This window comes from Chenopodium quinoa, unplaced genomic scaffold (genome assembly GCF_001683475.1).
Source record: "Chenopodium quinoa cultivar QQ74 unplaced genomic scaffold, ASM168347v1, whole genome shotgun sequence".
Lineage (NCBI taxonomy): Eukaryota > Viridiplantae > Streptophyta > Magnoliopsida > Caryophyllales > Amaranthaceae > Chenopodium > Chenopodium quinoa.
The window spans coordinates 4,010,428-4,022,434 of record NW_018744813.1 but is presented as its reverse complement, the minus strand read 5'-3'; positions in this window follow the sequence as shown (position 1 = coordinate 4,022,434).

The window sequence follows — 12,007 nt, the reverse complement described above, 5'->3', positions numbered from 1 at the left end:
GTCTCAAAGGGCCCCTCAATGAGAAGACTAGGGAGGTAAATGCAACAAATGCTTGGGTCTCCTCTACTGTAGACAAAGCTCAGTTTGAGATTGCTCAAAATGAGATTCTCACACTTTATATGTTGTATTCCCATGCGTCTGCCAACCTGCAAGTTCAGCAGAACTTGGACGCGGCCAAGCAGCGAGTGAGGGAGCTCCAAGACTAGGTGAAGGGCCTAAAAGAGAAGCTGGACACTCTCAAGGAGGCGGAATCCAAGGCGTCTAACCTGGGGGAGACAATCAAGAGACTCCGAGGGCAGCTGAGCAACCAGGAGACCCAACTCCGGACCAAGTATAGGTCCTTGATGAAGGAGGAGAAACAGGCCTTGGTTAAACAAATGATGGACGATAATGAAGTCATCATGCGTGCGGCCTAGGCATGTGTTCAGCCGTTTGCCGATTATCAAACTTGGAAGGTCCAGTTTGATAAGGGAAATGACGAGTTCAATGCCCGGCTCCTCAGGGAAGCTCAGGAGGCGGCCGAGAAAGAGGCGGCTGCCAAGAATGCCTTTGAGGAGTCCAGCTCGTCTAGCGGCTCGTCTTCTGGGGACGAGGAGGATGATCAGGAGGGAGATGAGGTACCAAAGGAGCATGCGCCGGAGGACAAGGTGGATGTCAATGCTGAGAAGCTCCCCTGATCTTTAAGCTTTATGTTGCTTATTTCTGCGACCAAATGGCCAGTTACAATGCTTTTCTGGCCTGGTTTGCGAGTAATTATGTATCTTTACCGACCAAGGGGTCGGGTGATTTGACAATTCCTGGCTTTGCAAAATAACACTTTCAGTCGTCAATTTTGATTGCAGTATTTTTATGGAACATCCGGTTGTTTGACCTGTTGTTTTTTTTTATTGGTGCATATAATTTTGGCTAAGTATATTAACCTGTATAGTATACGAATGTTCTTGCCCCTAGCCGAATTTCGCTTGGTTTCAATTGAGTGGATTGATTGACTTATAAATTTTTATACTTTGAAGAGTATAAATGGTTTCTGAGTCAATCAATCACTATGGTGATTGCCCCAAACCAAGCGACATACGGCTATGTAGAGAAAATGTTCTATAAATGCATCCGGCCAAAGGCCTCGCGTAATATTGTCAAATTGTTAAGTCTTTTAACTTAACATTTAAATTAAGAACATATTGGTCCGCCTACCTTGCCCCATAGCAAAAATAGGCGGTCTGATAGCCTCTAATCCTGAAACAGTAGCCATCATCCGTCTGTACTAGAACAGGCGGACAACCTGGTGCTTTTTAGATTTCAAGTTAGATTAAATCAAATGACTGCGAGCGCTGCCTTAGCGCATTCGCTAGGGTCGTTTGTTGTTTTCGTAGAGCAATGTGCCACCTATTTTGGGTGTTTTTTCCCTCGGGAGAGTTACGTCACAAATATTGGTCGGGCTGAGCTGTACCTGCAAAAACAACGGAGACTCCTGGTGGTGGAGCTCCGCCTCCAACGATCAAGTTAGTAACTTGAAAGAGAATAAAGAGTACGGAAATTTAGGTGGGTATCTACTTAGATTCCAAGCTAAGGTGTTTCTTTGATGAGAGAAAACATAGGTGTAATAAATGATTGATTGTGTCCCCAAAATGCGGAAATATATCCCTGTTTATATGGTCATTGGTAGAAGTGCCCCTATCTAGGTCACTTGACCTAGGTTTTAGTGGGCTGCGTCGAATTACGACGCTTCTTGGGATTTAGGCCCTTTAAGGCCGCCATTTCAGAAGGTTATCTGATGGGGACACGTGTCAGGAGGCTATTGGGCCATCCTGAACTTGACACGTGGCCTCCTCTCATTGATCCACATGTCTAGGGTATTTTTACCCTAAACATTTGCCCCTCGCAAGGGTTACATGAATGTCAAGTGATGTCTGTGACACATTTCCACCTATCAAAGGTGAACAGTAACAACGGATAGTAAATTTAAATTTCAAACGGGGATGCCCCTGTTTTCACCTTCTATAAATAGAAGTTTACCCCCCCCCCCTTTTCTCTCACTTCATTTTCATTTGACTTTCTAGAGAGAGAAAAAAAGATTTTTTAGAGAGAGATTCTCTGCTTCTGTCTACGTCAAAGCTTTTCGGATTTTCGTGTGCTAACCTTGCAACACCCGGTCACCGTCTGTAGCTGTTTTGTGATTTTTCAGAGTTAAAAGTAAGGTAACCGCCTGTACCATTTTTAGGTTTTCTTTTCCAACTTGTATACATTCTTTTTTTCGCCTGTATACATAGTCTTAGAAATAAAATAAGTTCTTAATCCACACACTCGGCACTGCTTAGGACACTCAGCCGGTCTCCCGGAACGGCTAAGTCTAGAACAGGGGGTGCCTTTTCTTGACTGTCGGAACTGTTGTGCTCATCTCTGAATTCCTCCCTCTCTGTGCCTGTCTAGGACATAATGGCTAGAGTCAAAAAGACGGCAAGAAAATCTAAGAGCCGGCGCACTATGGAAGTGCCTGCCGACGAGGATGTTCAGGATGGGGAACATGAGGATTTGGAGGAGAGCGGTAATTCTAATGAAGAGGCTCCATCTTCTTCCGGGAGCTCGAGTGTACGCAAGGTAGACGGTGAATTCCAGAACTTAGCTCCCAGCTGCACTACCTTCGCTCATATGCATTACTTGAGCAAGGCCCCAGGCGGTCACGGGGCACGGTACACTCTTTCTACCTTGCCCCAGATCTTGATGAGTTTGGACAAGGTGTCTAAGTGGTCCAGGTGGAAAGAAAAGTTTTATTTAATTTCTCCACCAGCCCTGAGACACAACCGGACACTGTGCCAGTATCAGGGACCGGTTCTTCTGGGCAGGAAATGCCTTCTCATGGCGCTCTCTACTAGGGCCCGAGAGTAAATAATGGAGCCGAGTTTCTTTGAAACCATTACTCAGCCCTTGGGGGATGGGACTCACATAGTTGTTCCGAAAAACTGGATCCACCACCCAGACTACTTCAAAGATGAATGCTTTCTATCCGCTTGTGGGTTAAGCCCCATGTTTCCCAAGGGTAGATACACTTGCATCCGACATTTCTATAGTTTTTAGTTTAAACTTCAAACTTTTTATGATTTTTTTCTAAATTTTATTTTTTCCTTGCAGCCGACCCCTTGAAAATGGTTGACCTACCCAAAACTCCGGCTAAGTCAGCAAAGCAACTGCGCAAGGAAAGCGCGTTCTCAAAGAAAGCAGTCGTTGAGGCCAAGGAGGCCAAGAAAGGAGGGGTAAGACCGCCTGACTTTATTTTTTCTTTACATTTCTTGCAAAGGTATTTTGCAAGTTGGGTACATTTAACTCTTAATTTGCAAGACACTGATAAACGCGTTCCTCGCTCCATCTCCAAGCTTTTCAAAAGGCAATGGGAGGACCTGGAAAAGACCCAGACTGCCAAGACCACCAGGAAGGACCCCCTAGTCAACCTCTACTGCCAACCCGGGTCGTCCCACAACCGGAGGCAAATCTCCTTCTACAATGAAACTTCTGAGTGAAAGCTTAAAGCGCTCGTAGAAGAATGCGCCGGATGTCTCTACGACATCGAAGGGTGGCTAGTGACCTAATGTTGTAGCCGGTGCGGCAACAACTGGGGAGGAGGAGATTCCTAAGCCCCATCCGAAAAACCAAGGTAAGGGCAAGATTGAAATACCTTGGCCACTTGACTTCATGAGAGTCAAGACTAAGATAGACCCCTCAGGGGGTTTGGTCAGCTGCCGTCAACGGATGAATGCCAACTATGTTGCATCCTTCTCACCAAGTACTTCTACTTCTTTTGGTGCAGATCTTACATCCGACGAGTCGGATCTTGTTGGGTTTGCTAAACGGATGGTGAGGACCCTCACCCGGTCAGAGAAAAATTCTATACCTGATCTGCATGTGGTGGACTTTGACCGGATAATGGGCCAACTGGCTGAGGTAAAAGATTCTTCAACTCAATTCTGATATTTTTTCTTCATTTTTATCATGTATTTCATAATCCGGCTGCCCTTTTTTCTCTGAGGGTGGATGAGCTCCGGGGCCCCTTCAGGTGGAAGCAAGAAGAGGTAAATGACGCCAAACGGAGGACCCTTGATAATCTCAACTCTGCGAATGATGAAGCCACCAGCCGAGCTAACGACCTTGAGCTAAAACTAAAGGATGCTCAATCTGAACTCAAGGCATTAGAAGATGCTGATAAGGAGAACATAAAGCTCCGGGCAGACGTAAAACGCCTGGGGGTGGAGATCGTCCATCTGCGGAACTAGCAGGCAGATGAGATTTCCAAGGAGCAGTCCCGGCTGAGCCAGGAGAATAAGCGGGACAATGCTGCCCGCCTGAAGATAGCATGGGGGCTCCTCTACCCGGATGTGGACTTTGAAATCTACAAGCTTAGGTATGATTACGCCACCGCGGTGTATGATGCCCAAGTGCTGGGAGAGGAAGCTCCGCCTCGCTTCAAGGAATGGGCTGCAGGTCTGGGATATGAAGTCTTAGATAATGAGGAGGAGCCAGTGGAGGACGAAAAAAATGAAGGCATCTAGTCTCAGGTGGCTGATGACCAATCAGAAGCCCTCCCAACCGGTCAGAACCAACCGGAGCAGCAACTTCCCCCTCAGCCTTGAATCAGCCTCCCCAAATTCAATGGCAGTATGCCAAGTTTATTTGTTTTTCGGCTTGTAAGCCGAGTATGTTGTATTTTTATTAAATGTAGAGTTGGATAACAATTATTTTCTTTTTCTTCTTCTCCGGATGTTATTCCGGTTAACAATTATTCTAGCCTTTGTGCCATTTTCAATATGAAGTATTGCGACTCAGTCGGTTGTTTATATATGTTTGTGTTTGAATTTTTAAGTTTGAATTTTGCGTATATACTACAATTCTTCAATATTTTCCTAACTTAAAAAAGCATGCTGCAATTTGCAATCCGACTACTCTTGCCCCTGGACGGCTATGTGGTTGGTTTTATTTCAAATTGATTGGTTGGCTTGAAAACACTTGATACTTGAAGAAGTATGAGGTGTTTTTAGGCCAATCAATCACAATGGTGATTTCCCCAAACCAAGTGCACAACCGGCCATTAGAATGGGTGCTTCTAGCCTCTTACCTAGGCGGTAATATTCCGTCTGGGATTATTGCGTAGCAATTACACAAACTCTTTTGCGCCAATTGGGAGAGAGAGTGCAACTTCGGAATAAATAATCTAAGTAATTCAGCTAGTAACCGACTGATGCGTCAAGGCATCCGGTATTCGTAAACTTAATCGTTCTCGTAGTTTATTCTGGTCATACGACTATGAGTTGACCAATTTGGTCGTTCAATCTTTGCAGTCTACATAGGTACGTAGAGCTGACGAAGAGTTTGATCTCTACGACGATTACACCCGGAGTGGTGTCGCCGGACGCCATTATCCATGTTGGGACAGGTGGTTTTATTAAATAAGCAACCATCCAGCCATTAGCCTTTAGTCTTGTTTGAGACCGGTTGTATAGCCACTAAGCGTTTTTGTGCTTAGTTTTTTCAATCTGGCCATTGGTCGTGTGTTATACTAACATTGAATTTACACTAAGTGTCGAACTTAGTTGGTTAAACAAATAGTCCGTCTGAGTATTACCCAGGCGGACAAGTAATTATAACATTGAATTTACACTAAGTGTCGAACTTAGTTGGTTAAACAAATAGTCCGTCTGAGTATTACCCAGGCGGACAAGTAATTATCACATTGAATTTACATTAAGTGTCAAACTTAGCTAGTTAAGAAAAAGTTTCATCTGAGTATTACCCAGGCGGATAAGTAATTATAAAGATAACAAAACAATTTTGAAAACAAAGCCTGATTTCTCATTTATAGACTCTTTGTATACAAAGAATTTACATTTTTCAGAAGTAGTACTTTTTTAAGTTATCTACATTTCAAGTTCGAGGTAGGCTCTTCCGTCTGGGGTTTTCAGACGGTAGGTGCCATCCCTGACTTCTTCATAGATCTGGTAGGGGCCTTCCCAATTGGGGGTTAGCTTTCTGTTTAAGGTAATTTTACCCCGCCACATGGTCCAATCAGGGCATGACATGTGTCAGCCCCAGGATGGCCCAAGGTGGACCTACCCCAGCTTGACACGTGTCAATCCAGAAACCTTGGTGGAATCGCGGCCTTTAGGCCCAAATCCCGAGGACCGCAATGCGGCGCAACCCACCAATGATTAGGGTTCGGTAACCTAATCAGGGGCACAAATCACGAGGACCCTATAAATAGGGAGATTTCCCTCTTTTGGAGGGCACGTTTTACCATTTATTTCAAACTGTCCCTGTGATAGAGACATCTGAGCTTGGAATCCGAGCAGACACCCACCTAAACTTCCGCACCTTTTTCTCTCCCTTCAAGTTACTAACTTGTTCGTTGGAGGCGGAGCAACACCCAACCGGTGTCTCCGTTTGTTTTGCAGGTACAGGGAGCACCGGATCAGTCTACCTGTTGTAACTCTCCCGAGGGATAAAAACACCAAAAACATTTGGCGCCGTCTGTGGGGAGAGTACCTCGAAGATGGTTCAAGAGTCTGTACCACCTCCTAACCGTCTAGGCGATGACCTAGAAGTTTTTACTGACCAGGAGGATGAATATCCTCAGGTCGAAACCTATACCGCCGATGATGGCTCTCTGATAACCAAGCGCATCCGGCCAAGAGAGACTATGGAGCGGGGTGCCTCCCAGGCGGGTGCAAATAAACCCCCTGGTCAGCCGGAAGTGGAAACCCATAAGGCAGCTGGATCAGCACCTTTCACCCAAGATGAACTCATGAGATTCATGACAAGTTTCAAGGGTGAAATTAAAGAGCCAGGCTAGCCCAAGTAGGGGTGAGACGGTCAAGAAGACTCATCTGGAAAAGGGGAAGTCAGTCAGAGATCGGCAGCCCACTCCTCATCCAAAGGAGAAAGCAGCCGAGACCATTGATTGGTCCAAAATTCTTCTTCCTAAGAGGAATACCAACAATACCCGCCGAACTCAATAGCCGGTGGGAAGTAAAAAATGAACTCTTGATGCCCGGGAAATCATCAACCGGAAAAGAAATCAACAGTTGTCTGAGTCGGCTTCCACGTCTAACTTACGTGACAGCTTCAACAACACCTCTGTAGGGAATACACTTTCCCTGCATGAGAGCCAAACAGGCGGTAATACCGTCCATTCTGGCCCTCAGATGATAGTATTTGTACCGTATGTACCATCTCAGGTCTACGGTCAGTATCCCCCTCACTTAATGCAGCCGACCCTCTCCGGAGGTCAGGCGGCATATCACAATGTCCAGCCACTTGACTGGCAGCTCCGTCTACTTCGCCTGGGTGAACAACCTTCTGCGTTCACCTGGGAAATAACCGAGGCGGCACAGCCGGCCAAGGTTCAGATTGTATTGGTAGGTACCTATGATGGTACCACCAACCCGGAAGATCACCTCATGGCTTACACCAACCTCATGTACTTACAAGGGTTGGATGATGCCACTTGGTGTCGATGCTTCCCGGCTACATTGAAGGGCATTGCCCAACAATGGTTTGGCAACTAGCTAGTCGGGTCCATTGATAGGTTTAGGAAGCTTGCCTTCCTGTTTTCTTCCAACTTCTCAATGAACATCCTTGCTAAGAAAACACGTCTTGACTTGAGCAGCATTAAGCAGGTAGAGAGAGAAGGGTTGCGCTCCTATGTCAGGCGGTTAAATCTGATTAGAATTCGGATTCAAGGACTGTCTGATGAGGTAGCTTTTACAGACTTTTTTAAGGGTCAGAGAGACGGGTCGACCTTTAAGTTCGACCTAGTCAGAAAAGGGGCTTTCACTTTACAAGAGGCCCTGAGGGAGGCGGAAAGCTACATTCAAGCAACCGACCTCTACTCGCCTGGTATCCAGTGGGATTCCAAGAAGTCCAACAGGCAGAAAGACAGTCGTCCTGCTCAGCCGGCCAAAAATAAAGAAGAGAGTAAGAAAAGAAAAGAAATCTGGGCGGTTAGTTACTCTGACCAGCCGTCCCAGAAGAAAAAGAAAGAATTTAAACCGTACGTCCCTAAGTACGAGTTTAACAAGGACTACAACTCCATCCTCATGGAAATTAAGGGCCGGCTGTCCCTAGAGAAGCCGAATCCAATGAAAAGTTCCATTCAATCAAAGAACAAAAACAAATTCTGCCAATACCATGAGGAAGTTGGCCATGACACCAACGATTGCTTCAGCCTTCAACGGGCGTTGGACCGTCTGGCTGACAAGGGGATGTTAAAGTCCTACATTTCTAAGTCCCCAGCCTGGGCAAAGAAGAAGAACAAGGGTCATTCCTCCAAGACTATTCCCCATCCTGCTAGTAGCTCGGATACCGACAAGGAGCTGGTCTACACAATAGCAGGCGGGTTCTCATGCGGTGGCCCTCCCATCCGGGGCACCAAGAGCCATCTTCGAAAGATGGACAAAGATGATGATGAATAGGCGTCTACAAGCTCCTCCTTCCCAGACGTCCTGATCACTAAGAAGGACAGGGGCAGCGTCCGCCGTCCGCATGATGACTCGTTCGTCATTGAATGTAAGGTTGCCAACAAGCTGGTTGGACGGATCCTTATTGACACCGGCAGCTCATCAGACATCATAAGCCTCAGGTGCCTGCAAAAGCTGAAATACAATGTCAGTAGCATGCATCCGGTCACCCACCCCCTTGTTGGTTTTGGGGGTGGGATGGTCTACCTTGCTGGAAGAATTGACTTACCCATCCGGCTGGGAGAGAAAGGCCAGGCACGACATATTGTCATCAGATTCTTGGTCGTCGAGGAGTTGACTGCCTACAACATTATCCTTGGCCGGCCAACCCTCAACGAAGCCAAGGCGGTAATCATCCCATCTCTCATGCTCATCAAGTATGAGAGGGATGACGACTCTGTTGGTTCCTTGAATGGGGATTAGAAGACGGCCCGAGAGTGCGACCTCTCAGCCGTCAATGATTCTGTGGCCCCAAGTGGCCAGGAACTAATAGACCTTGACAATGTCAAGGATGCCGAGCCTATACCTGCCCCACCAGTAGTCGGGACGAAAAGAAAGGCACCTCTGCTGGTGGAAGTTAAGAAAGAGAAAAAACAGCAATCACTGACCGGTGAACGTTCAGACGAGCTCCGTCCCCAACCGGTTGGTGAAAACTTTGATCTCGCTCTGGATGACAGCCGTCCAAAGCGTACTGTAAAGGTTGGAATGGTTGCTTATGCTACTCTGGGTGAAAGCTTGCACCTTCTGCTTAAAGAATTCAAAGACATTTTTCCCTTTAAAGTGGAATTGATGCCAGGCGTCAACCCGGATCTTGTTGTCCACAAACTCGCCGTGGACCCCAAAAAGAAGCCCATCCGGCAAAAGAAAAGAAACCACAGTGAGGAAAGAAGTCAGGCGGAAGCTGCTGAAGTCAAAAAGCTGCTAGACGCCAGGTTCATTCGGCCATGTAAATTCCACGACTGGGTGGCCAATGTGGTCCTTGTTAAGAAACCGAATGGGACCTGATCGACTCTACAGCTGGTCAAGCCTTGATGAGCTTTATGGATGCCTATCCTGGCTTCCACCGGATACCCCTCTAGAAGAAAAAATCATGAGAAGACGGCCTTCGTCACTGATTTGGGGTTATTCTTTTATACTGTGATGTCGTTTGGCTTGAAAAATGCGCCTGCCACTTTCTAACGGATGATTAATACGATCTTCATTAATCAAATTGGAAGGAAAGTGGAGGGGTATATTGATGACAATATAGTCAAATCCAAGTAACAGGAAGATCACCTTGCTGATCTCCGAGAAACGTTCACCACCCTCAGGCGGTATAAGGTCATGTTAAACCCCAAGAAATGCGTCTTTGGTGTTGAGTCTGGGAAGTTTCTCGGATTCCTGGTTGATCAAAGGGGGATAGAGGCTAACCCCAAAAAGATACAGGCGGTGATTGACATGAAGTCACCCCGTTCTGTCAAGGAAGTTCAGAGACTCACTGGTTACCTGGCCGCCTTGGGGAGGTTCCTCAGCCGCTTAGGCGTTAAATGCCTTTACTTCTTCCAAGCAATCAGGAAGAAGACCAGGTTTGAATGGGGAGACGATGTCGAGACGACATTCTAGAATTTAAAAGAGCACTTGCATTCTCTAACTAGGATGGTCAGTCCTTTGCCTAGGGAGACGTTGTACATGTATTTAGCAATCTCAGATCATGCTCTCATTATCGTTCTCCTTGCTGAGCGAGATGGCGTTTAGCTCCTGGTTCACTTCATTAGCCATGTTCTCAAAAATCCTGAACTCCGGTACCCCATGGTTGATAAATTTGGCCTTGCTTTGTATATGGCATTCAAAAAGCTGAAGCCTTACTTTCTAGCACATCCGGTGGTGATTTACACCGACCAGCCACTCAAGCGGCCAATATCCACCTTGGAGTCATCTGGGAGAATGTTGGAATGGGCTATTGAAATGCAAAGTCTTGAAATCACTTACGAACCAAGAAAGGCAGTGAAAGGTCAGGCGTTTGCCGACTTCATTGTTGAAATGACCTGTTGAAATGACCCCTACGGTGGCTCCAGATAATATTGATCAGGTTTGGAAAGTGTATGTAGACAGAACGGTTGTGGTGAAGGTGTAATCTACGAGTCTCCTAAAGCGGACAGATATGAGTATGCACTACAATTTAAGTTTCAGGCTTGTAACAATGAGGCGGAATATGAGACCCTGCTAGCTGATATCCGTATGTGTAAGGTGGCAGGGGCAATGAAAATTGACGCCTACTCTGATTCACAGTTGGTCGTTAGCCAGTATGAGGGAAAATATGAGGCAACTCATCCGGTTATGATCAAATACCTTCAGGCAGTCAAAGAAGAGGCTGGGGCACTTGAGGAATTCCGTCTGAATCAAGTGCCTAGGTCGGACAACAACCAGGCAAATGCATTGTCAAAGCTGGCATGTTTCGCCTGGCATGATATGCCTCGGTCAGTCTTCTACGAGTACTTGAAAAAAGAAGCATCTACGAAGATCCCATTGGAATTCTTGACCGAAGCTCTACCTGGATGGATGGCATCCCGGCCTATCTTTCAGACGGTACACTTCTTGATTCGCCACAGGGGGCAGCCGTCTTAAAGAAGCGAGCTGCAAGCTTCGAGTTGAGAAACGGAGAACTCTTCAAGGCGGGGTTTCTGAAGCCTCTGTTGAAGTGTGTCACCCCAGAAAAGGGGAATAAAGTTATGAAAGAATTGCACTCGGGATTTTGCGCCTTCCACATAGGAGGCAGGTCCCTAGCCGTCAGAGCCAGACGACATTAATTTTTTCCCGCTCTTGAGGCAGACGCCAAGGAGTAGGTGAAGAATGTTACAAGTGCCAAAAATTTGGCAAACATATTCATCGTCCAGCTACTTATCTGATGGCCATCCACAACCCAACCTCGTTTGCAAAATGAGGCATGGACATTTTAGGTCCTTACACGCCTGCTCCAGGGGGAAAGCGTTACATCTTGGTGGCTGCGGATTATTTCACCAAGTGGGTGGAGGCTGAGGCAGTTAAGAACATCAAGACCTCAAACGTAATTTCCTTCATCTGGAAGAACATTATCACCCGGTATGGGGTACCTATGTCTATGGTGTTAGATAATGGTCCTTAGTTTGAGACTCCTCAGCTCAAAACTTGGTTGGGAGATCAAGGGATCTCAAGCTGTTTTGCATCAGTCGGCCGACCCCAAGCAAACGGCGAAGTTGAAGCCTTCAACAAACTAAACTCAGATGGCATTAAGAAGAAAATTGAAAGAGCCGGTGGCTTGTAGGCAGAAGAGTTAATCCATGTCCTATGGGCCATCCAGACAACAGCAAAGGGGGCAACCGGTGAAACCCCATTTTTCATGGTTTATGGTGCTGAAGCTGTCTTGCCCATTGAACATTACGAGCCGACTATCAGAGTCATGCTATATGATGAAGAGGCAAACTGGGAAGCAATGCCCCTGGCATTGGATTCACTCCTAGAACGCAGGGGCAATGCCGTCTTGCGTCATGAGA